The sequence below is a fragment of the Lissotriton helveticus genome, chromosome 8 (genome assembly GCF_964261635.1).
Source record: "Lissotriton helveticus chromosome 8, aLisHel1.1, whole genome shotgun sequence".
Lineage (NCBI taxonomy): Eukaryota > Metazoa > Chordata > Amphibia > Caudata > Salamandridae > Lissotriton > Lissotriton helveticus.
Genome location: NC_136069.1, coordinates 969,650,247 through 969,674,226, shown reverse-complemented (window position 1 = coordinate 969,674,226; position 23,980 = coordinate 969,650,247). Strand labels below are relative to the sequence as shown.

Sequence of the window (23,980 nt, the reverse complement as noted above, 5' to 3'; positions counted from 1 at the left end):
GTGCGTACACCAAGCCAGCCCACTATGCTAAAGATTTGGGGGTTGAGGGGGCATGTACGTGCTACATTTCTGTAATCTTCCCTCCTGACTGTACTATAATGGTATCATCCACTATCCACTTTATTCAATACACCATCAGTGAATGTTGACATGTACATGTCTGTGCTCTGCATACTCAAGTCTGTCCGACACATTCCCTCAACACTTTGCATTGTACACTTTTATAATCGAGAATCGCTTGCCACCTTCGCACATACTTTGCTCCCATCCCTCCCCGCATTCTGTATTGTGTAACAGAGGTGCCTTGCCATGTTTGGTTTGTGTATAGGACTAGCCACGTTTCCCACAGTAGGTAGTGTTGTTGTGTCTGCTAGGTGTACATGTTGTTTGTCATGTTGTATGTGATTTTATAAAGTACCATGTTTATCCACAAGCAGTGATTTCTTCCATTTACATATCGCTGTCTTAAACAGCATACAGAAGTTTTTCTCACGAGGGAAAAGTGTCACCACAATGGCAGTCATTCATTACTATCCAAGAATGTCCAATTACACTGCGCTTCTAAGCTTACAGCCCCCAACCTTGCGTCCTTTCTTAAAAGGACGCCAACTCCCACAATCAGACCAACATTCACACAGCTTTCTAATGGTAGTTATCTGCTTCTCAATAACGTGCACTCCTGCGGAATGTGAGCTGGCATACCGCATGTCCTTACTGTTTCATACAGAGTAACTTCCTGTGGCAATGTCTATTCCCACCCACACAAAGTAACTGCCAAACTTCAACTTGGCCTTCAATCCCTAGTTTGAAAACAGATTTCATGAAACAAACCAAACTAAAAGCACTTTTGTTCAGAACAGAAGTCTCCCTCACTTCTGCAAAAGAAATTTATCGACTGCAGATACCACGAACTTCAATTAAAATACACTCCCTTTTAAATACAAACCGCCAATTATGCTTTGTGAATTGTTACACAATTTTCAACACGTGTCACACTCAAGGTCTGGCACACTTTTTTAACAAGGTCTCCTACGGCTTTCTATCACGCTTTCAAACTGTTCTTCTTTTAATACCAGACTATATTCATTCGATCATCTCTAGAATAACAGGAAAAGTGCCCATAATTCCCACTCTCTTTGCGGCCATCTTACGACTAATTCTACTTCTAAAAATGGCTGTGCTCTCTGTGGTAACAACTATGTCCAACAGAATATGCCGCTACGCCAAGCTACATCAATACAGTAAAAAAAAATGACAAACTTTTTGGCTACCTGCCTCTATCTATTATCAGAGCCAGCTACAACATAACATTTATCTACACTTATGTAATAAGGGTACAGCCATCATTTGATTGCAAAACCTGTCCATTCGACTGGCGAATGGATGTATGCCTTGCCAACATCCCAAGAATCACTCCCGATATCCAGCAGGTAATGCAGTATCTTGAAAACCATGAACGTGATTGTTCTGGCAGTGGAGCAATGGCGAATGCAATGCAAAAAGGTATGGTAGCGGAATGGGATTTCTGCGCAGCCACACAATATCTCCTGCAACATGCGACATTTCACAACATCGCAGATTGCCTCCCTATTCAAATTGCCGCTCCAACATTGGGGGAACATTACTGTCCTTTCGAGGTATTGAATTGGATTGCTTCGCTTTTCTCAGACGATGGCAACAATATCCTATTGGAACATTACGCATCTCAAGCCACTGAAGAACTCCTGGACTGCAATTTCCAAGACATGTAAGAAACTGACGTTATTCTTGAATGGATTTTTTCCATCTTTTTTGACTTTTTCCTTTAATATTTTTATAATAAACTTCAATCCTACTACTTTTATATAATAACTTATTAGCTTCTCAACAACCACCTGATTGTGCCCGATATCGCCTGGTTCCTTCCTGGTTCCTTCCTGGTCACTGGCTAGTGACCCAGACTCTGTCCCCTCTGCTTTCAGGTACTCTACATCTTCGATCCACCCTTGGATCCAACCGGACTCTTCTCTCCTGGCCGCCTGCAGCATCTCCATCTCCAGGCTCCATAGAACTCCACGACGAAACCCGACACACTTTGGCACCTATGCACCCGCTTCCTGTGGGTGAGGTAACTCATGAACGCCGGTGCTCCTGTAGTGGTTTACACCTCTCGGGTTTAAGTTTAAAGTTTGGTAATTATAGTCCAGTCAAAAGACTCCTAAAACTGTAACTCGATAACTTTTACGCACCATTGACTTTGCTTTGGTGCATGCGTGTGCTTTTAGCGCTGCACCCGAATGCCGCAGGCTGCTCCCGTCCTAACTGCTGTTAGTCCAGTGTAGTCCCAGTGATTCGCAAGGCCCCAGGCCTTACCACTGTTCGTAGAGTGATACTTATACCACTTTTTTAATATATGGTTTGAGTGGCCACCGGCCTCATCCATAATTGTGCAACTTTCATATGTAAAACTGTGCTTTTGTTTAAACGTTTGTGCTTCTTTACTCATAAAGAGTACACAGGATTATTCTAGTAATAAATACATATATTTTTATAATATATAACTTGTGTGGTTTCCTTTCATTTGATATTACAGGATTGTGTATGGTAAAACAGCTGGCTTCACATGCCCTCTTGAGTTAAACCTAAGACTGCTTGTGTCTATGCTACCACTAGGAGAGTTAGTCTATAAGGTTGACTTTACAACCACCACCATAAGGATTGTTTGGACTGATACAAGGTGCCCACAGAACTGTGGACATCATACATCAGGCCAACTTCTCACATTGGTGTGAAGCGGTTGGGATTTGAGCTTGCTGTTGTTTTACCATTGCAATCTTTTTATCAAATTGAAAGATCACATTAAGTACCATAGGTACATATAAACAAAGCTTACATATTTAAGTTCTACTGAACTTAGTAGTTGTAGATCAAAGGGCTTAGCACACCCTGCCTACAACTCACTAGCAAGGTACAGTAGGAAAACACTTAGTGTAGGTAAGTGCACCACTTACACCTCACTAGAGTCATGTCTGGCGCAGGTGAGCAACCCATTGCTCTTCCTGTGACAGGTGACCTTACCAAGGCACCTTCCAACTATGACAAACTCAGCCACAGGGACTTGAGTGCCTTGTGCACTACAAGGAGGCTGAAAAAGGGTCACAACCCTACCATTCCCATCCTGATAGCCATCCTGGAGAAGGATGATCTTGAGAAAGCTAGTGCAGTTCCCTCAGGGTCAGGAGAAGGAGTGAATCCCCCAGATACGGAGAACACCACCCCAGAGGTAGATGATGAGGAGGTAGACCCAGAATCAGAATGTAATGATTCAGATCAGGACCAAGGGGATAACGAGGTACCAGTTGGAATGCTTAACCAAGCCAACTTGGACCTACATGGGAATGGAGAGGGCCAGCCCCTCCCCAGATTCCATAACAGAATACTCCCAGGCAATAGAAGGGAGAGATCTCTTTCCAGGGATTCTCACCTTTCTAGTGCCTCAAGGGAATCTCAAAGGGGAATGACTTCGCCCCAGAGAAAAGAGCATAAGGCCAGGATGAGAGCTGTCAAACTCCAGATAGAGAGGGAGGAGGTAGCCCTGGCCCAAGCTAAACTTGCTTTAGCAAGGGAACAAAGACTGTGTGGGGAGATACCCACTGGTGGCAGCATTATTCCTAGAGAGAAAGATAGGTCCTATGATAATAGAAACCTGACAAAGATTGTGCCCCCCTACAAGGAAGGGGATGACATCCACAAATGGATGACTGCTCTGGAGAGAGCCTGCATGGTACAGCAGGTTCCTCAAGAACAGTGGGCAGCAATCTTATAGTACTCCTTTTCTGAGAAAGGGAGAGACAAGCTCCTCACTGTTGGACCTGAGGATGCTAAAAACTACTCTGTCCTGAAGAGTGCTCTTATTGATGGGTTTGGCCTAACCACTGAGCAATACAGGTTGTTGTTCAGAGATACCCAAAAAGCTCAGACTCAGGACCGGACTGATTTTGTTGATTGTGCCACTAAGGCTCTGGAGGGTTGGCTGCAGGGAAGTAAAGTCTCAGACTATACAGGATTGTACAATCTAATAATGAGAGAACAGATCCTTAATAACTGTCAGAACCAGCTATTGCATGAGCACCTTTTTGACTCAGATCTGACCTCTCCCCAAGAATTGGGAAAGAAGGCAGACAAGTGGGTCAGAACAAGGGTTAGCAGAAACTCCAGAACCATGGAGGTGATCAAAAGAAGGCAGACCAGAAGGGTGGGGACAATAAAGAAAAAGAAAAAGACCAGAAGCCTTCTTCAGGCCCCCAAAATAATTCTAATAAAGAGGGTGGTTCCCAGAATGGAAACAAGAAGAAGAAGAATGATGGCCCAAAGAACCCTTGGTGCAATTTCTGTAAATCTACCTCTCATTGGGGTAGTGAATGCACCAAGAAAAATCCAGTCCCTACCACTGCAGCCCCTAAGGCACCTGCACCCCCTTGTACAGTCAGCAGTGGTGGTACACAACCCAAGGCTATAGTGGGGTTAACCCTGGGTACTGAGATGGAATCTGGTCTAGTCAGAGTCCCTACTCAGGCAGTTCTGCTATATGATGTGGACATTTCAGTGTCCACCCCTATGAGTTCCAATACTTTGGGCAAAGTCCTACAGGGACACATGTGCCAGTGTCACTATGGTGACACCAAACTTTGTGGAACCTGGACAAATCATACTAGGTGAGAACTACCTAGTGACCAATGCTAGCAATGCCACTACTACACATAGTGTGGCTGTTGTTAAATTCTCCTGGGGAGGGGTAACTAGCCTCAAGAAAGTTGTTGTGAGTGCAGACCTCCCAGTTGACTGACTTTTGGGCAATGATCTTGAGGAATCCTTATGGTCAGAAGTGGAGTATAGGACTCATGCAAAAATGCTAGGGATTTCAGCACATATCCTTGCTGTAACCAGGTCCCAGGCCAAGAAGTGCCTACCTGAACCTGTGGTGGATCTCGAAACAATAGACCAACCACAACCCAAGAGGAAGAGCAAGAGGGTTAAGGCAGTGCCTTCCCACTTGCCCCAGGTTGAGGATAAGCCCTCTCAGGAGGATGATTCTGTGACCACAGAGGAGACTGTCCTGGAAGAGCTTGAACCTGATCAGGTTGAGTTTCTGGGGACAGGGGGACCCTCAAGGGCAGATCTGGGGCAGGCTCAGTTAACTTGCCCTTCTTTCGAAACCCTCAGACAGCAAGCTGCTGCTGAGGCTGCTGGGAATGCTCAAGGTACCCATAGAGTGTATTGGGATGATGGGCTCCTTTATTCAGAGGCTAGAGACCCCAAGCCTGGTGCTACCAGGAGGTTGGTCATACCTCTGCAATTTAGGGGCTTCCTTCTCACCTTGGCCCTTGATATTCCCCTTGCAGGACACTTAGCCCAGAACAAGACTTGGGTCAGGCTTGTCCCTCACTTTCACTGGCCTCACATGTCAGAGGATACTAAGGAGTTTTGTCGCTCCTGTGACACCTGTCAAATCAAATCAAATCAAATCAAAAAGTCTTTATTCGGTTATATTTCTTAAATAACCATAAAAGTACATCAAATCACATAAAAGGAAAAAACAATACATCATCATAACTAAGAGAACAGTATACACAGTATCAACATAGACCAGGAGTTTAAAATAACAAAGATTCAGATGATCATTTTCTTACGTAAATAAAAAGTACTTTTTAAAAATGCCGCAACAGAGGCCACTGAAAAGATGTCCTCCAAAAGTTGTATAGCAAGGAAAGCAGGACGACACTGTCTTGTATTCATATATTTTAAAATAGGCATGATCCATCTCTTCCTAGATTTGACGTAAAATTTACAAAAAAAGAGAATATGTATATCCGATTGCGTGGAGGTGTTATCACAGGGACATTTACAAATTACCCTGGACCAATCATTTGTAGCAGGAAAGCTCAACAGTCTATACAAGATACCAAATCTAAATCTGGTCAACAGGAACCTTTCTTGTTCTTTCATTTGAAGGTTTAAATAAGGCTGGATAATCCTTGGTTTAACTATCATTTGATGGGCAGTAACAGTCTTTTTTGACAATTCAATTCTTTCTCTTTGGTTCTCAAGGAAATTTAGGCTTAGATGTTTCAATGCTTTCCTGGAGATATCTAACATAGATAAGGGGTCAGTAAAAAATTCCGGGTGCCTAATGTTATCACAAAACGCCTTTATATAGCACAACCATTTTATCTTTTTTCCCCCATCTAGTTTCAGAACATCCCCCAGGATGAGACAATTTAGATGACATTTCTCATTAGTCCATACACGATGCCATAAAAGAATCGGTTGTAACTTAATTAAATCTTCCAAATAGGGGATGCCCAATTCTAAATGGCAGGTGTAACTGGACGTACTCTTTGGAAGAGCTAAAAGGTATCGCAGGAAAACATTTTCGGTGAGTTGTAAGCTGCTAACATTTGAATCGCCCCATATTCCTGCCCCATATAATGCCACCGAAACACAACTAGCTCTATATATGTATAAAAGCTCTTTAACTGGCTTTTTGCCCATCTTCTTACTAAAAGACCTGAGGGCCATTATAGATTTAGAGAATAATAAATTCCTGGCTTGGATCGCACAACTCCATTTACCAGTTCGATCGAACAAGATCCCAAGATAAGCGAAGGTTGGTGTATGTTGTAAAGGGGTTGATCCTATGAACATCGTTTTTTTCTTATAGTTCGTATTACCGCCACAATTCATAGCAAAAGTCTTAGTGCAGTTTATTTGTAAATCAAGTTTAGCCATGAAGGAACTAAAAGAAGAAATCATGGGTTGCATGGCTATGGGGGTTCTTGCCATAAGAACGGCATCATCTGCGTAAATGAGAGCAGGTATACGGCGGGCTGAGGCGGTAGGCATATCATTGCAGTCCTGTAATAATGTGGCCTGTCAAGCCAGTGGCAAGTCAGGTGGTACCACAAAGGCCCCCCTAATACCACTACCTGTGGTGGGGGTGCCCTTTGAGAGAGTTGGGATTGACATTGTTGGACCAATGGATCCCCAAACAGCATCTGGGCACAGATTTATCCTGGTGGTAGTGGATCATGCCACCAGGTACCCAGAGGCAATACCCCTGAGGACCACAACAGCTCCTGTTGTGGCAAGGCCCCTACTTGGAGTATTCTCCAGAGTGGGCTTTCCAAAGGAGGTCCTTTCAGACAGAGGTACCAACTTCATGTCTGGATACTTAAAAGCAATGTGGAAAGAGTGTGGAGTAAACTATAAGTTTACCACACCCTACCATCCACAGTGCAATGGGCTTGTTGAAAGGTTCAACAAGACCCTAAAGGGAATGATAAAAGGGTTACCTGAAAAGCTTAGGCGCAGATGGGACATCCTTTTACCCTGCTTGCTCTTTGCTTACAGAGAGGTCCCACAGAATGGGGTTGGCTACAGCCCTTTTGAACTTTTGTTTGGCCACCGTGTGAGGGGTCCACTTTGTCTTGTGAAGGAAGGATGGGAGTTACCTCTCAAAAAGCCTAAGCTTGATATTGTGGACTATGTACTTGGCCTCCGCTCCAGGATGGCTGAGTACATGGAGAGAGCATCCAAAAACCTGGAGGTCAGCCAAGAATTACAGAAAGCTTGGCGTGACCAAAAGGCTGTTCTGACTGAGTAGCAGCCAGGGCAGAAGGTGTAGGTGTTGGAGCCAGTGGCCCCAGCAGCTCTCCAAGACAAATGGTCTGGACCGCACACCATACTTGAGAAAAAGGGAGAGGTCACCTACTTGGTGGACCTTGGCACCCTTGGAGCCCTCGCAGGGTACTCCATGTAAACAGATTGAAGGCATATGTGGACAGGGCAGACATGGGTTTACTCATGGCTACAGATGGGGAACAGGAGGAAGCGAGTGACCCTCTCCCAGACTTGTTATCCCAACACCCTGATGATGGTTCAGTGGATGGAGTAGCCTTGGCAGGCAGCCTCTCTGAACAGCAGCAATGGGACTGCAGACACGTGTTGCATGCTCATAGACATATGTTTTCTCTTACACCCAGTCAAACTAACTGGTGCACCCATGAGGTGGACACTGGTGACAGTCTGCCTGTGAAGAATAAAATCTACAGGCAACCTGACCATGTCAGGGATTTTATAAAGGCTGAGGTGCAGAAAATGCTTGAACTTGGAGTTATTGAGCCATCAGAGAGCCCCTGGGCCAGCCCAGTAGTCCTTGTGCCAAAACCTCATACTCAAGATGGAAAGAGAGAAATTAGATTTTGTGTGGACTATAGAGGTCTCAATGCTGTCACTAAGACAGATGCTCATCCTATTCCAAGGGCAGATGAGCTCATAGATAAGTTGGCTTCTGCCAAATTTCTGAGCACATTTGATCTTACAGTTGGCTATTGGCAAATCAGGTTAGCTGAGGAGTCTAAGGCCAAAACAGCATTTTCTACCCCCAGTGGACATTATCAGTTTGTGGTGATGCCCTTTGGTTTGAAGAATGCACCTGCCACTTTCCAAAGGTTGGTGAATCAAGTCCTTGCTGGGTTGGATGACTTTTGTGCAGCATATCTAGATGATATTGGTGTCTTCAGCTCCACCTGGGAGGATCACCTGATCCACCTGAAGAAAGTTCTGGAGGCCCTGCAAAAGGCAGGCCTGACTATCAAGGCTACTAAGTGCCACATAGGGCAGAGCTAGGTTGTGTACCTGGGCCACCTAGTAGGTGGAGGTCAGGTTCAACCATTGGAGAGCAAGATACAGGCCATACAGGACTGGGCTCCTCCAACTACCCAGACATAAGTCAGGGTCTTCTTGGGCCTGACTGGGTATTACAGGAAATTTATGAAGAGCTATGGGTCCATTGTGACACCATTAAATGATCTGACATCCAAGAAGATGCCTAAAAAGGTTCAGTGGACAGTTAGCTGTCAAAAGGCATTTGATGACCCAAAGAAGGCCATGTGCTCTGCACCTATCCTGAAGAGTCATGACTACTCCAAAGAGTTCATTGTCCAAACAGATGCTTCTGAGTTGGGGGTGGGAGCTGTGCTTTCACAACTTAATGTAGATGGTCAAGACCAGCCCATTGCTTTTATTAGCAGAAGGCTGGCCCCTAGAGAGAAACGTTGGTCAGCCGTTGAGAGGGAGGCCTTTGCAGTGGTTTGGGCCCTGAAGAAGTTGAGACCATACTGGTTTGGCACTCACTTCCTAATTCAGACAGACCATAAGCCCCTCTTGTGGCTTAATCAGATGAAGGGTGAAAATCTCAAACTGCTCAGGTGGTCCATTTCCCAACAGGGGATGGACTTTACAGTGGCGCACAGACCAGGGACTGACCATGGCAATGCAAATGGTCTCTCCAGGTATTTCCACTTAGAACATGAAGACTTATCTGGTCAAGGTTAAGTTTAATGTCCCTGCGTTTGGGGGGGGCGGGTTGTGTAGGAGAGTAGGGTCTGCTATCCTATGGTCACCCCAATTTTTGCTTTTTGCTTCACTGGTCTTTGACTTAATGTGGCTGTGGGCCTGCTAATCAGACCCACAGCCTGCTGTTCTCTCTCTAAATTACTATCCATGTACCATAGGTACATCACCAATTTGGTACTGGACACTTTATCAGCCCCTGTACAGTGCACCATAGGTGCCCAGGGCATAGGTGCATCCAAGGCCTACCAGGGGTTGCAGCATATCTTTTGCCACCCCTGGCTGGCCATTCAAATCGACACAACTGGCTTGATCACTCGGCTGGGGCAAGGTGGTGTAATCACCACTTGCTTAGATATAGTATACCTGTATCTAAACCTATATCTGGACACATATATGCCTATCAGTCACTCCTATGGCAGGCCTTAACAATCCTGGAGGCAGAGTGCTTGGTTTTATGTGATATGGTGCTCTAGCATGAGCTGAGCCTGTCTGCAGTTTCGGAACCATTTCCTTAAAGCTGTTTCAGGATACTGCCATACCATATACTCTTAAGTGCATTATAATCCTCGCGGTTATTGCTAACTTTGGTTTGGCTTTATAAAAACATTACGTGTAAGGTGTCATACACTTTGGAATGCTACCCCCTTGCCAGTTCTGGCAACGGGGGTAGCATTCCACCCTTCTAGAGGGAGAAGACATGTTACTTTACTTAAAACGCGGTTATTCCTAACCAGAGCCTCAGCATCACAAAATGGATGCTGCTGCCCCGACACAAGTCTGACCTCCTGCTTCTGACCAAAACTTAGCAGGGGAGGCCTGGACAAAGAGTTTCCTGTCACAGGGAGGTGCTACACCACCCCAGACAGGAGATAGTGGATTGGAGCAGGGAGGGTTGAAAGAAACTAGACACTGCCTGGGGCACACAAGGTGTCCCATGCAAAATCCAGTCAAACCAGTTCTGGGGCACCAAAGCCCCAGCTCTGGTGAAAAAACGGACAAAGGGAAAGTGGTGTAACCACCCCCTTCTTGGGTCCCACCCATAGGAGGGACCTTGCAGGTAATCCAGCCCCTTGATTTGGAATAAAGGTAGGAGCTGTGCCAATGCACATCAGATTATCCTGACTGAAACTTATGAAATGAAACTCTGGACCCTTCGACATCCTACTCGACGTAGAAGACTGAATAATCTCCCTTGTGGTCAAGGTGTGACCACCCTGTGCAAACAGGCACCACCCAGTGCTTTACTGTTTGCTGTGTTGCAGTTCCCTCCAGAACTCGAGCAACAGAGATTGACAAGACCCAACTTTTCTGCTTTTCAACAGGCCGATCCACAGTCCCAGCAAATCTGAGACCCGTGGAGGTGACCTGAAGCGTGGGGCTGGCCATCTTGGAAAAACTACAAAGTGCTGACCGTGCAGCTCCCGAGGCTCCCTTGATGCTGTGCATTGGGGTTTAAGAAACCACAGCCCAGAGCAGCTTTTGCTCCGAAGATCTTCCCTTCACACTCACCGAGTGTTGCGTGGGTCCCTTTTGCATTTTTCTGCTTGACACATTGGTCCGGTCGCTTGCCCTTTGGCTAGTGGCCCCAGTACCAACGAACCTTTGAATTTGCTCTACTAGTCTGGTTGCTCCAGACGGGCCCTCGCTCCCCTGAAAAGGAGCACCCGATCTGACCTTGCTGGTCCGAAAAAGAAGCAATCTTCCAATCCTGCATGGGTTGCACTTGCCAAGGCTTGTTCAATCCGATCCAGAAGCCGACACTGCCAACAGCGAGAGCCTTTGTGGGACAGCTCGTGATTCACTCCAGGACATCCTCGGTGCCCCAGAGTCCACGTGGCAGCGGAGACAAGCTTCTCAACAACCACCTGATTGCGCCCGACATCGCCTGGTTCCTTCCTGGGCACTGGCTAGTGACCCAGACTCTGTCCCCTCTGCTTTCAGGTACTCTACATCTTCAATCCACCCTTGGATCCAACCGGACTCTTCTCTCCTGGCCGCCTGCAGCATCTTCATCTCCAGGCTCCATAGAACTCCACGGCGAAACCCGACACACTTTGGCACCTATGCACCCGCTTCCTGTGGGTGAGGTAACTCATGAACGCCGGTGCTCCTGTAGTGGTTTACACCTCTCGGGTTTAAGTTTAAAGTTTGGTAATTCTAGTCCAGTCAAAAGACTCCTAAAACTGTAACTCGATAACTTTTACGCACCATTGACTTTGCTTTGGTGCATGCGTGTGCTTTTAGCGCTGCACCCGAATCCCGCAGGCTACTCCCGTCCTAACTGCTGTTAGTCCAGTGTAGTCCCAGTGATTCGCAAGGCCCCAGGCCTTACCACTGTTCGTAGAGTGATACTTATACCACTTTTTTAATATATGGTTTGAGTGGCCACCGGCCTCATCCATAATTGTGCAACTTTCATATGTAAAACTGTGCTTTTGTTTAAACGCTTGTGCTTCTATACTCATAAAGAGTACAGGGGATTATTCTAGTAATAAATACATATATTTGTATAATATATAACTTGTGTGGTGTCCTTTCATTTGATATTACAGGATTGTGTATGGTAAAACAGCTGGCTTCACGTGCCCTCTTGAGTTAAGCCTAAGACTGCTTGTGTCTATGCTACCACTAGGATAGCTTGTCTATAAGGTTGACTTTACAACCACCACCATAAGGGATTGTTTGGACTGATACAAGGTGCCCACAGAACTGTGGACATCATACATCAGGCCAACTTCTCACAGTTAGAATCCAATTCAAAACAATTCTCTGACAAATAAGTTGCGAAATGGTTTGTCATTATTTTCCTTTTTAAATACAGATGAACAGTCCTGGTTTGATTTTCATGACGAGTTCGTTGAAAACAAATGGAAGAATAATTTGGTGTTTTGTGTTTTGGTGTTAGTGAAATCACCTAAAACTTTGTAATATGTTGCTCACAATTATCTACAGTACAACATTGTACATTCTGTTCCACATTTTCTTCTATTAATATCTCAGTTTCTGCACGGTTTTCCTGAGGACCAAAGTAAGTAAGCTAAATTTCTTCAGAGACATTTGTTACATCTGATATAGTTGCGCGGAAAAGAGTACTGTTCATTTTTTTTTAACATTAGTGCTGTCATTTTTGTGTAATACAATGTTCTGATTATTTTTCTGATTTGATGATGGACTGGTAACATTCTGAATTGGTGAAAAACACTTTGGCATACTTTTTTAGAAAGACAAGCCAGAGAATGACTTTGCAAATCAGTATTTTCTCTCACTCTGCAAGAGTCTAGTGCTTGCCACATCTTAATCTTTTGTTTAACACTTTTGTTATTATAGTTAGGTAAGAAGTTGCATAAACATTTTTATAGATTCTTAACTTAGAGTATAAATACTACTGCAATTGGAAGTGTTCACTGGAGTTTTAGGATGTGTCCCTAAAAGTTCCTCAGATGACCCTTGTTTAGCATATCTAGGAACACTTTTGTCTTTCACAATAGCACAACCTTTTCTAACCTCATAGGTAGGAATACTAGTGTCATTTGCATGCAAATCATTACTCTGAAGATAATTTTCCATTAAAAAAGGCTGAGCAGTTGATCTATCGTTCCATTCTCCAAAGAAAAATCTCTGAAAAATTATTTGTTAGTTTCTCTTTTCAATTTAATTTTGGCCTTCATTAAAGGGATCGATGAATGCAATTTTGTCACAGTTAACAGAATGTGTGGACATGGTACAATTGTCTGTCTTAAATAAAGCAAAGCTATATTCAATGTTGTCCTTAGTGTAGATGGAAAGGTGAATTGAAGTTGTTAATCCTATTGTCCGTAGTGTAGGTCAAAGGCAGTAGTTGACACAGAAATAGAGGAATGCTTTTTGTCTCTTTTTTAATACAAAATCTGAAGATATACAGTAGAAACATCTATATTTTTTTAGAAATGAAGGCTGTATTTCCTAATGTACAAACTGTAAGAAAATGTGATGACATTGTGAAATTGTCTGTTTAAAATAAATCAAACTAGCATTGAATATTTTCTGTACTACTGGCGGTATTGGTATCTAGTTGTGAACTCAAGTGAGCACAGAATTTATTGAAGGCTCTTCTTTGTAGACATAAGAGAAATTTACATGTAAAAGTGAATTGAAGTTGTGAACCCTGCTGTCCGAAATGTACATTGAAGGTACTAATTGATGCAAATATTGATGAATGCTATTTTGTACAGTTAACAGAATGTGAGGACATAGTATGATTGCCTGTGCCTTAAGGAAAACAAGGTTGAATACAATGCTGTCCTTAATGTAGAAGGGAAGCTGAATGCAAGTTGTGATCCCAGTTGTTCACAGTGTAGATTGAAGGTAGTTGTTGACAGAAAGATTGAAGAATGCGATTTAGTTACAGATAACAGAATCTGAGGACAGAATAGAATTGTATCTGTGATAAGGAAAACAGTGTTGAATGTAATGCGGTCCTTAATGTAGAAGGAAAGCTGAATTGAGGTTGTGAACCCTGCTGTCTGCAGTGTAGATTGAAGGTAGTTGTTGACAGAGAGATTGAAGAATGCTATTTAGTTACATATAACAGAATCTGAGGACTGAGTAGAATTGTTTGTGTGATAAGGAAAACAATGTAAAATGTAATGCCGTCCATAATATAGAAGGAAAGCTGAATTGAAGTTGTGAACCCTGCTGTCTGCAGTGTAGATTCAAGGCAGTTGTTGACACAAAAATTGAAGAATGCCATTTAGTTACAGATAACGGAATTTGAGGTCATAGTAGAATTGTCTCTGCCTTAAGGAAAGCAAGGCTGAATACTACGCTGTCCTTAATGGAGAAGGAACGCTGAGCTCAAGTTGTGAACTGAGCTGTCTGAAATGTAGATTGAAGGCAGTTGTTGAGACAAAGATTGAAGAATGCTATTTAGTTACACATAACAGAATCTGAGGACAGAGTAGAATTGTATCTTTGATAAGGAACACTGTGTTGAATGTAATGCGGTCCTTAATGTAGAAGGAAAGCTGAATTGAGGTTGTGAACCCTGCTGTCTGCAGTGTAGATCGAAGGTAGTTGTTGACAGTAATATCGGTCAATGCAAGTTGTGAACCCAGATGTCTGCAGTGTAGATTGAAGGTAGTTGTTGACAGAGAGCTTGAAGAATGCTATTTATTTACAGATAACAGAATTTGACGCCACAGTATATTTGTCTCTGGCTTAAGGCAAGCAAGGCTGAATACAATGCTGTCCTTAATGTAGAAGGAAAGCTCAATTGAAGTAGTGAACTGAGCTGGCCGTTGTGTAGATTGAAGGCAGTTGTTGACAGAAAGGTCGAATAATGCCATTTAGTCACAGATAATAGAATCTGAGGACACAGTACAATTCTCTCTGCCTTAAATAAAGCAAGGCTAAATGCCATGCTGTCCTTAATGTAGAAGGAAAGCTGAATTGAAGTTGTGAAGCCTGATGTCTGCAGTGTAGATTGAAGGCAGTTGTTGAGACAAAGATTGAAGAATGCTATTTAGTTACAGATAACAGAATTTGAGGTCATAGTAGAATTGTCTCTGCCTTAAGAAAAGCAAGGCTGAATACTACGCTGTCCTTGATGTAGAAGGAACGCTGAATTCAAGTTGTGAAGTGAGCTGTCTGAAATGTAGATTGAAGGCAGTTGTTGAGACAAAGATTGAAGAATGCTATTTAGTTACACATAACAGAATCTGAGGACAGAGTAGAATTGTATCTGTGATAAGGAAAACAGTGTTGAATGTAATGCGGTCCTTAATGTAGAAGGAAAGCTGAATTGAGGTTGTGAACCCTGCTGTCTGCAGTGTAGATCGAAGGTAGTTGTTGACAGAAAGATCGGTCAATGCAAGTTGTGAACCCAGATGTCTGCAGTGTAGATTGAAGGTAGTTGTTGACAGAGAGATTGAAGAATGCTATTTATTTACAGATAACAGAATTTGACGCCACAGTATATTTGTCTCTGGCTTAAGGAAAGCAAGGCTGAATACAATTCTGTCCTTAATGTAGAAGGAAAGCTCAATTGAAGATGTAAAATGAGCTGTCCATAGTGTAGATTGAAGGCAGTTGTTGACACAAAGGTTGATGAATACCATTTAGTCACAGATAATAGAATCTTAGGACACAGTACAATTCTCTCTACCTTAAATAAAGCAAGGCTAAATGTCATGCTGTCCTTAATGTAAAAGGAAAGCTGAATTGAAGTTGTGAAGCCTTCTGTCCGAAGTGTAGATTGAAAGCAGTTGTTGAGAAAAAGATTGAAGAATGCTATTTAGTTACAGATAACAGAATTTGAGGTCATAGTAGAATTGTCTCTTCCTTAAGGAAAGCAAGGCGGAATACTACGCTGTCCTTAATGTAGAAGGAAAGCTAAATGCAAGTTGTGATCCCAGTTTTTTACAGTGTAGATTGAAGATAGTTGTTGACAGAAAGATTGAAGAATGATATCCATTTACAGATAACAGAATCTGAGGACAGAATAGAATTGTATCTGTGATAAGGAAAACAGTGTTGAATGTAATGCGACCCTTAATATAGAAGGACAGCTGAATTGAGGTGGTGAACCCCGCTGTCTGCAGTGTAAATCGAAGGTAGTTGTTGACAGAAAGACAGGTCAATGCAAGTTGTGAACCCAGTTGTCTGCAGTGTATATTGAAGGTAGTTGTTGACAGAGAGATTGAAGAATGCTATTTACTTACAGATAACAGAATCTGAGGACTGAGTAGTATTGTATGTGTGATAAGGAAAACAATGCTAAATACTATGCGGTCCTTAATGTAGAAGGAAAGCTGAATTGAAGTTGTGAACCCCACTGTCTGCAGTGTAGATTCAAGGCAGTTGTTGACACAAAGGTTGAAGAATGCTATTTAGTTACAGATAATATAATTTGAGGTCATAGTAGAATTGTCTCTGCCTTAAGGAAAGCAAAGCTGAATACTATGCTGTCCTTAATGAAGAAGGAACGCTGAATTGAAGTTGTGAACCCCACTGTCTGCAATGTAGATTGAAGGCAGTTGTTGACACAAAGATTGAAGAATGCTATTTATTTGCAGATAATATAATTTGAGGTCACAGTGTATTTGTCTCTGGCTTAAGGAAAGCAAAGCTGAATACAATGCCGTCCTTAATGTAGAAGGAAAGCTCAATTGAAGTTGTAAACTGAGCTGTCCGTAGTGTAGATTGAAGGCAGTTGTTGACACAAAGGTGGATGAATGCCATTTCGTCACAGATAATAGAATCTGAGGACACAGTACAATTCTCTCTGCCTTAAATAAAGCAAGGGTAAATGCCATGCTGTCCTTAATGTAGAGGGAAAGCTGAATTGAAGTTGTGAAGCCTGCTGTCTGCAGTGTAGATTGAAGGCAGGATTTGAGACAAAGATTGAAGAATGCTATTTAGTTACAGATAACAGAATTTGAGGTCATAGGAGAATTGTCTCATCCTTAACGAAAGCAAGGCTGAATACTACGCTGTCCTTAATATAGAAGGAAAGCTGAATGCAAGTTGTGATCCCAGTTGTTCACAGTGTAGATTGAAGATAGTTGTTGACAGAAAGATTGAAGAATCCTATTCATTTACAGATAACAGAATCTGAGGATAGAATAGAATTGTATCTGTGATAAGGAAAACAGTGTTGAATGTAATGCGGTCCTTAATATAGAAGGACAGCTGAATTGAGGTTGTGAACCCTACTGTCTGCAGTGTAGATCGAAGGTAGTTGATGACAGAAACACAGGTCAATGCAAGTTGTGAACCCAGTTGTCTGCAGTGTAGATTGAAGGTAGTTGTTGACAGAGAGATTGAAGAATGCTATTTAGTTACAGATAACAGAATCTGAGGACTGAGTAGTATTGTATGTGTGATAAGGAAAACAATGTTAAATGCCATGCGGTCCTTAATGTAGAAGGAAAGCTGAATTGAAGTTTTGAACCCTGCTGTCTGCAGTGTAGATTCAAGGCAGTCGTTGACACAAAGATTGAAGAATGCTATTTAGTTACAGATAACAGAATTTGAGGTCATAGTAGAATTGTCTCTGCCTTAAGGAAAGCAAAGATGAATACTATGCTGTCCTTAATGTAGAAGGAACGCTCAATTCAAGTTGTGAAGTAAGCTGTCTGCAATGTAGATTGAAGGCAGTTGTTGACACAAAGATTGAAGAATGCTATTTAGTTGCAGATAAAATAATTTGAGGTCACAGTGTATTTGTCTCTGGCTTAAGGAAAGCAAAGCTGAATACAATGCGGTCCTTAATGTATAAGGAAAGCTCAATTGAAGTTGTAAACTGAGCTGTCCGTAGTGTTGATTGAAGGCAGTGGTTGACACAAAGGTGGATGAATGCCATTTAGTCACAGATAATAGAATCTGAGGACACAGTACAATTCTCTCTGCCTTAAATAAAGCAAGGGTAAATGCCATGCTGTCCTAAATGTAGAAGGAAAGCTGAATTGAAGTTGTGAAGCCTGCTGTCTGCAGTGTAGATTGAAGGCAGTTGTTGAGACAAAGGTTGAAGAATGCTATTTAGTTACGGATAACAGAATTTGAGGTCATAGTAGAATTGTCTCTGCCTTAAGGAAAGCAAGTCTGAATAGTACGCTGTCCTTAATGTAGAAGGAATGCAGAATTCAAGTTGTAAAGTAAGCTGTCTGCAATGTAGATTGACGGCAGTTGTTGACACAAAGATTGAAGAATGCTATTTAGTTACAGATAACAGAAATTGAGGTCATAGTAGAATTGTCTCTGCCTTAAATAAAGCAAGGCTGAATACTATGCTGTCCTTAATGTAGAAGGAAAGCTGATAGCAAGTTGTGATCCCAGTTATTCACAGTGTAGATTGAAGATAGTTGTTGACAGAAAGATTGAAGAATCCTATTTATTTACAGATAACAGAATCTAAGGAGAGAATAGAATTCTATCTGTGATAAGGAAAACAGTGTTGAATGTAATGCGGTCCTTAATGTAGAAGGACAGCTGAATTGAGGTTGTGAACCCTGCTGTTTGCAGTGTAGATCGAAGGTAGTTGTTGACAGAAAGACAGGTCAATACAAGTTGTGAACCAAGTTGTCTGCAGTGTAGATTGAAGGTAGTTGTTGACAGAGATATTGAAGAATGCTATTTAGTTACAGATAGCAGATTCTGAGGACTGAGTAGAATTGTATGTGTGATAAGGAAAACAATGTTAAATGCCATGCGGTCCTTAATGTAGAAAAAAAGCTGATTTGAAGTTGTGAACCCTGCTGTCTGCAGTGAAGATTCAGGGCAGTTGTTGACACAAAGATTGAAGAATGCTATTTAGTTACAGATAATAGAATTTGAGGTCATAGTAGAATTGTCTCTGCCTTAAGGAAAGCAAAGCTAAATGCCATGCTGTCCTTATTGTAGAATTAAAGCTGAATTGAAGTTGTGAAGCCTGCTGTCTGCAGTGTAGATTGAAGGCAAGTGTTGAGACAGAGATTGAAGAATGCTATTTAGTTACACATAACAGAATTTGAGGTCATTGTAGCATTGTCTCTGCCTTAAGGAAAGCAAGGCTGAATACTATGCTGTCCTTAATGTAGAAGGAACGCTGAATTGCAGTTGTGAACTGCGCTGTCCTTAGTGTAGATTGAAGCAGTTGTCGACACAAAGGTCGATGAATGCCATTTAGTCACAGATAATAGAATCTGAGGACACAGTACAATTCTCTCTGCCTTAAATAAAGCAAAGCTAAATGCCATGCTGTCCTTAATGTAGAAGGAAAGCTGAATTGAAGTTTTGAAGCGTGCTGTCTGCAGTGTAGATTGAAGGCAGTTGTTGAGACAAAGATTGAAGAATGCTATTTAGTTACAGATAACTGAATTTGATGTCATAGTAGAATTGTCTCTGCCATAAGGAAAGCAAGGCTGAATACTACACTGTCCTTAATGTAGAAGGAATGCTGAATTCAAGTTGTGAAGTGAGCTGTCTGCAAAGTAGATTGAAGGCAGTTGTTGACACAAAGGTTGAAGAATGCTATTTAGTTGCAGATAACAGAATTTGAAGTCACAGTATATTTGTCTCTGGCTTAAGGAAAGCAAGTCTGAATACAATGTGGTCCTTAATGGAGAAGGAAAGCTCAATTGAAGATGTGAAATGAGCTGTCCATAGTGTAGATTGAAGGCAGTTGTTGACACAAAGGTCGATGAATGCCATTTAGTCACAGATAATAGAATCTTAGGACACAGTACAATTCTCTCTGCCTTAAATAAAGCTAAGCTAAATGCCATGCTGTCCTTAATGTAGAAGGAAAGCTGAATTGAAGTTGTAAAGCCTTCTGTCCGCAGTGTAGATTGAAGACAGTTGTTGAGACAAAGATTGAAGAATGCTATTTAGTTACAGATAACAGAATTTGAGGTCATAGTACAATTGTCTCTGCCTTAAGGAAAGCAAGGCTGAATACTACGCTGTCCTTCATGTAGAAGGAAAGCTGAATGCAAGTTGTGATCCCAGTTGTTCACAGTGTAGATTGACGATAGTTTTTGACAGAAAGATTGAAGAATGCTATTCATTTACAGATAACAGAATCTGAGGACAGAATAGAATTGTATCTGTGATAAGGGAAACAGTGTTGAATGTAATGTGGCCCTTAATATAGAAGGACAGCTGAATTGAGGATGTGAACCCTGCTGTCTGCAGTGTGGATCGAAGGTAGTTGTTGACAGAAAGACAGGTCAATGCAAGTTGTGAACCCAGTTGTCTGCAGTGTAGATTGAAGGTAGTTGTTGACAGAGAGATTGAAGAATGCTACTTAGTTACAGATAACAGAATCTGAGGACGGAGTAGTATTGTATGTGTGATAAGGAAAACAATGTTAAATGCCATGCGGTCCTTAATGTAGAAGGAAAGCTGAATTGAAGTTGTGAACCCCACTGTCTGCAATGTAGATTGAAGGCAGCTGTTGACACAAAGGTTGATGAATGCCATTTAGTCACAGATAATAGAATCTGAGGACACAGTACAATTCTCTCTGTCTTAAATAAAGCAAGGCTAAATGCCATGCTGTCCTTAATGTAGAAGGAAAACTGAATTGAAGTTGTAAAGCCTGCTGTCCGCAGTGTAGATTGAAGGCAGTTGTTGAGACAAAGATTGAAGAATGCTATTTAGTTACAGATAACAGAATTTGAGGTCATAGTAGAATTGTCTCTGCCTTAAGGAAAGCAAGACTGAATACTACGCTGTCCTTAATGTAGAAGGAAAGCTGATAGCAAGTTGTGATCCCAGTTGTTCACAGTGTAGATTGAAGATAGTTGTTGACAGGAAGATTGAAGAATGCTATTTATTTACAGATAACAGAACCTGAGGACAGAATAGAATTGTATCTGTGATAAGGAAAACAGTGTTGAATGTAATGCGGTCCTTAATGTAGAAGGACAGCTGAATTGAGGTTGTGAACCCTGCTGTCTGCAGTGTAGATCGAAGGTAGTTGTTGACAGAAAGACAGGTCAATGCAAGTTGTGAACCCAGTTGTCTGCAGTGTAGATTGAAGGTTGTTGACAGAGAGATTGAAGAATGCTATTTAGTTACAGATAACAGATTCTGAGGACTGAGTAGAATTGTATGTGTGATAAGGAAAACAATGTTAAATGCCATGCGGTCCTTAATGTAGAAGTAATGCTGAATTGAATTTGTGAACCCTGCTGTCTGCAGTGTAGATTCAAGGCAGTGGTTGACACAAAGATTGAAGAATGCTATTTAGTTACAGATAACATAATTTGAGGGCATAGCAGAATTGTCTCTGCCTTAAGGAAAGCAAGGCTGAATAATATGCTGTCCTTAATGTAAAAGGAACGCTGAATTCAAGTTGTGAAGTTAGCTATCTGCAATGTAGATTGAAGGCAGTTGTTGACACAAAGATTGAAGAATGCTATTTAGTTGCAGATAAGAGAATTTGAGGTCACAGTGTATTTGTCTCTGGCTTAAGGGAAGCAAGGCTGAATACAATGCTGTCCTTAATGTAGAAGGAAAGCTCAATTGAAGTTGTGAACTGAGCTGTCAGTAGTGTAGATTGAAGTCAGTTGTTGACACAAAGGTGGATGAATGCCATTTAGTCACAGATAATAGAATCTGAAGACACAGTACAATTCTCTCTGCCTTAAATAAAGCAAGGCTAAATGCCATGCTGTCCTTAATGTAGTAGGAAAGCTGAATTGAAGCTCTGAAGCCTGCTGTCTGCAGTGTAGATTGAAGGCAGTTGTTGAGACAAAGATTGAAAAATGCTATTTAGTTACAGATAACAGAATTTGAGGGCATAGTACAATTGTCTCTGCCTTAAGGAAAGCAAGGCTGAATACTACGCTGTCCTTAATGTAGAAGGAACACTGAATTTAAGTTGTGTACTGAGCTGTCTGCAATGTAGATTGAAGGCTGTTGTTGAGAAAAAGATTGAAGAATGCTATTTAGTTACAGATAACAGAATCTGAGGACAGAGTAGAATTGTATCTGTGATAAGGAAAACCGTGTTGAATGTAATGCGGTACTTTATGTGGAAGGAACGCTGAATTCAATTTGTGAAGTGAGCAGCCTGCAATGTAGATTGAAGGCAGTTGTTGACACCAAGATTGAAGAATGCTATTTAGTTGCAGATAACAGAATTTGAGGTCACAGTGTATTTGTCTCTGGCTTAAGGAAAGCAAAGCAGAATACAATGCTGTCCTTAATGTAGAGGGAAAGCTCATTTGAAGTTGTGAACTGAGCTGTCCGTAGTGTAGATTGAAGGCAGTTGTTGACAAAAAGGTCGAGGAATGCTATTTAGTCACAGATAATAGAAACTGAGGACACAGTACAATTCTCTCTGCCTTAAATAAAGCAAGGCTAAATGCCATGATGTCCTTAATGTAGAAGGAAAGCTGAATTGAAGTTGTGAAGCCTGCTGTCTGCAGTGTTGATTGAAGGGATTGTTGAGACAAAGATTGAAGAATGTTATTTAGTTACAGATAACAGAATTTGAGGTCATAGTAGAATTGTCTCTGCTTTAAGGAAAGCAAGGCTGAATACTACGCTGTCCTTAATGTAGAAGGAAAGCTCATTTGAAGTTGTGAACTGAGCTGTCCGTAGTGTAGATTGAAGGTAGTTGTTGAACAAAAGGTCGAGGAATGCCATTTAGTCTTAGATAATAGAAACTGAGGACACAGTACAATTCTCTCTGCCTTAAATAAAGCAAGGCTAAATGCCATGATGTCCTTAATGTAGAAGGAAAGCTGAATTGAAGTTGTGAAGCCTGCTGTCTGCAGTGTAGATTGAAGGCAGTTGTTGAGACAAAGATTGAAGAATGCTATTTAGTTACAGATAACAGAATCTGAGGACAGAGTAGAATTGTATCTGTGATAAGGAAAACAGTGTTGAATGTAATGTGGTGTTTAATGTAGAAGGAAAGCTGAATTGAGGTTATCAACCCTGCTGTCAGCAGTATAGTTCGAAGGTAGTTGTTGACAGAAAGATCGGTCAATGCAAGTTGTGACCCATTTGTCTGCAGTGTAGATTGAAGGTAGTTGTTGACAGAGAGATTGAAGAATGCTATTTAGTTACAGATAACAGAGTCTGAGGACTGAGTAGAATTGTATGTGTGATAAGGAAAACAATGTTAAATGTCATGCGGTCCTTAATGTAGAAGGAAAGCTGAATTGAAGTTGTGAACCCTGCTGTCTGCAGTGTAGATTCAAGGCAGTTGTTGACACAAAGATTTAAGAATGCTATTTAGTTACAGATAACAGAATTTGAGGGCATAGTAGAATTGTCTCCGCCTTAAGGAAAGCAAGGCTGAATACAACGCTGTCCTTAATGTAGAAGGAACGCTGAATTCAAGTTGTGAAGTGAGCTGTCTGCAATGTAGATTGAAGTCAGTTGTTGACACAAAGATTGAAGAATTCTATTTAGTTGCAGATAACAGAATTTGACGTCACAGTATATTTGTCTCTGGCTTAAGGAAAGCAAGGCTGAATACAATGCGGTCCTTAATGTAGAAGGAAAGCTCAATTGAAGTCGTGTACTGAGCTGTTTGTAGTGTAGATTGAAGGCAGTTGTTGACACAAAATTTGAAGAATGCTATTTAGTCACAGATAAGAGAATCGGAGTATACAGCATAATTGCCTCTGTCCTAAATACATTTTTATAGAATTTTTTGCATTTTTAAATGCAGTAAGGCAAGCATTAAGTTTGATACCATGCTTACGTCATCAATATTGAGATCTTTAATTTTCTTTAAGAGTCTTTACAACAAGCTTGTCAAGATAGCTTGTGGTATTGTAATTTGTTGTCATGTTCCAGAGGTAGATTAAGTAAAAGATGTACTGTAGCATTGGAAATGTTAATATTTGTTCATATGTTGAATATATGGAATTTATTACAAATATGCGACAAGTATATGATGCTAGTTATGGAAGTATTCTATAAGATATAAGAATTGGAAAAAAGAGTGAATATTGCAAAGAAGTTTTACAGATACGATTACTTTGCAATTTGTTTGCAAATGAAAATATTGTTCCTGAGTTCGTAGCTATTTTTAGAATTATTGATAACCCTAGTTAAGAAAGGCAGCAAGTGTGCACATTTCCAACTGCCTTCGGCTGGGGAG

At 41.6% G+C, this 23,980-nt stretch overlaps 1 protein-coding gene across 1 annotated transcript in view; it reads right to left on the bottom strand.

Annotated features, from left to right (window-relative positions):
* Positions 1-23,980, bottom strand: part of ZPLD1 (zona pellucida like domain containing 1) — a 2,178,405-nt gene that overhangs the window by 442,604 nt on the left and 1,711,821 nt on the right. The window lies entirely within an intron of this gene.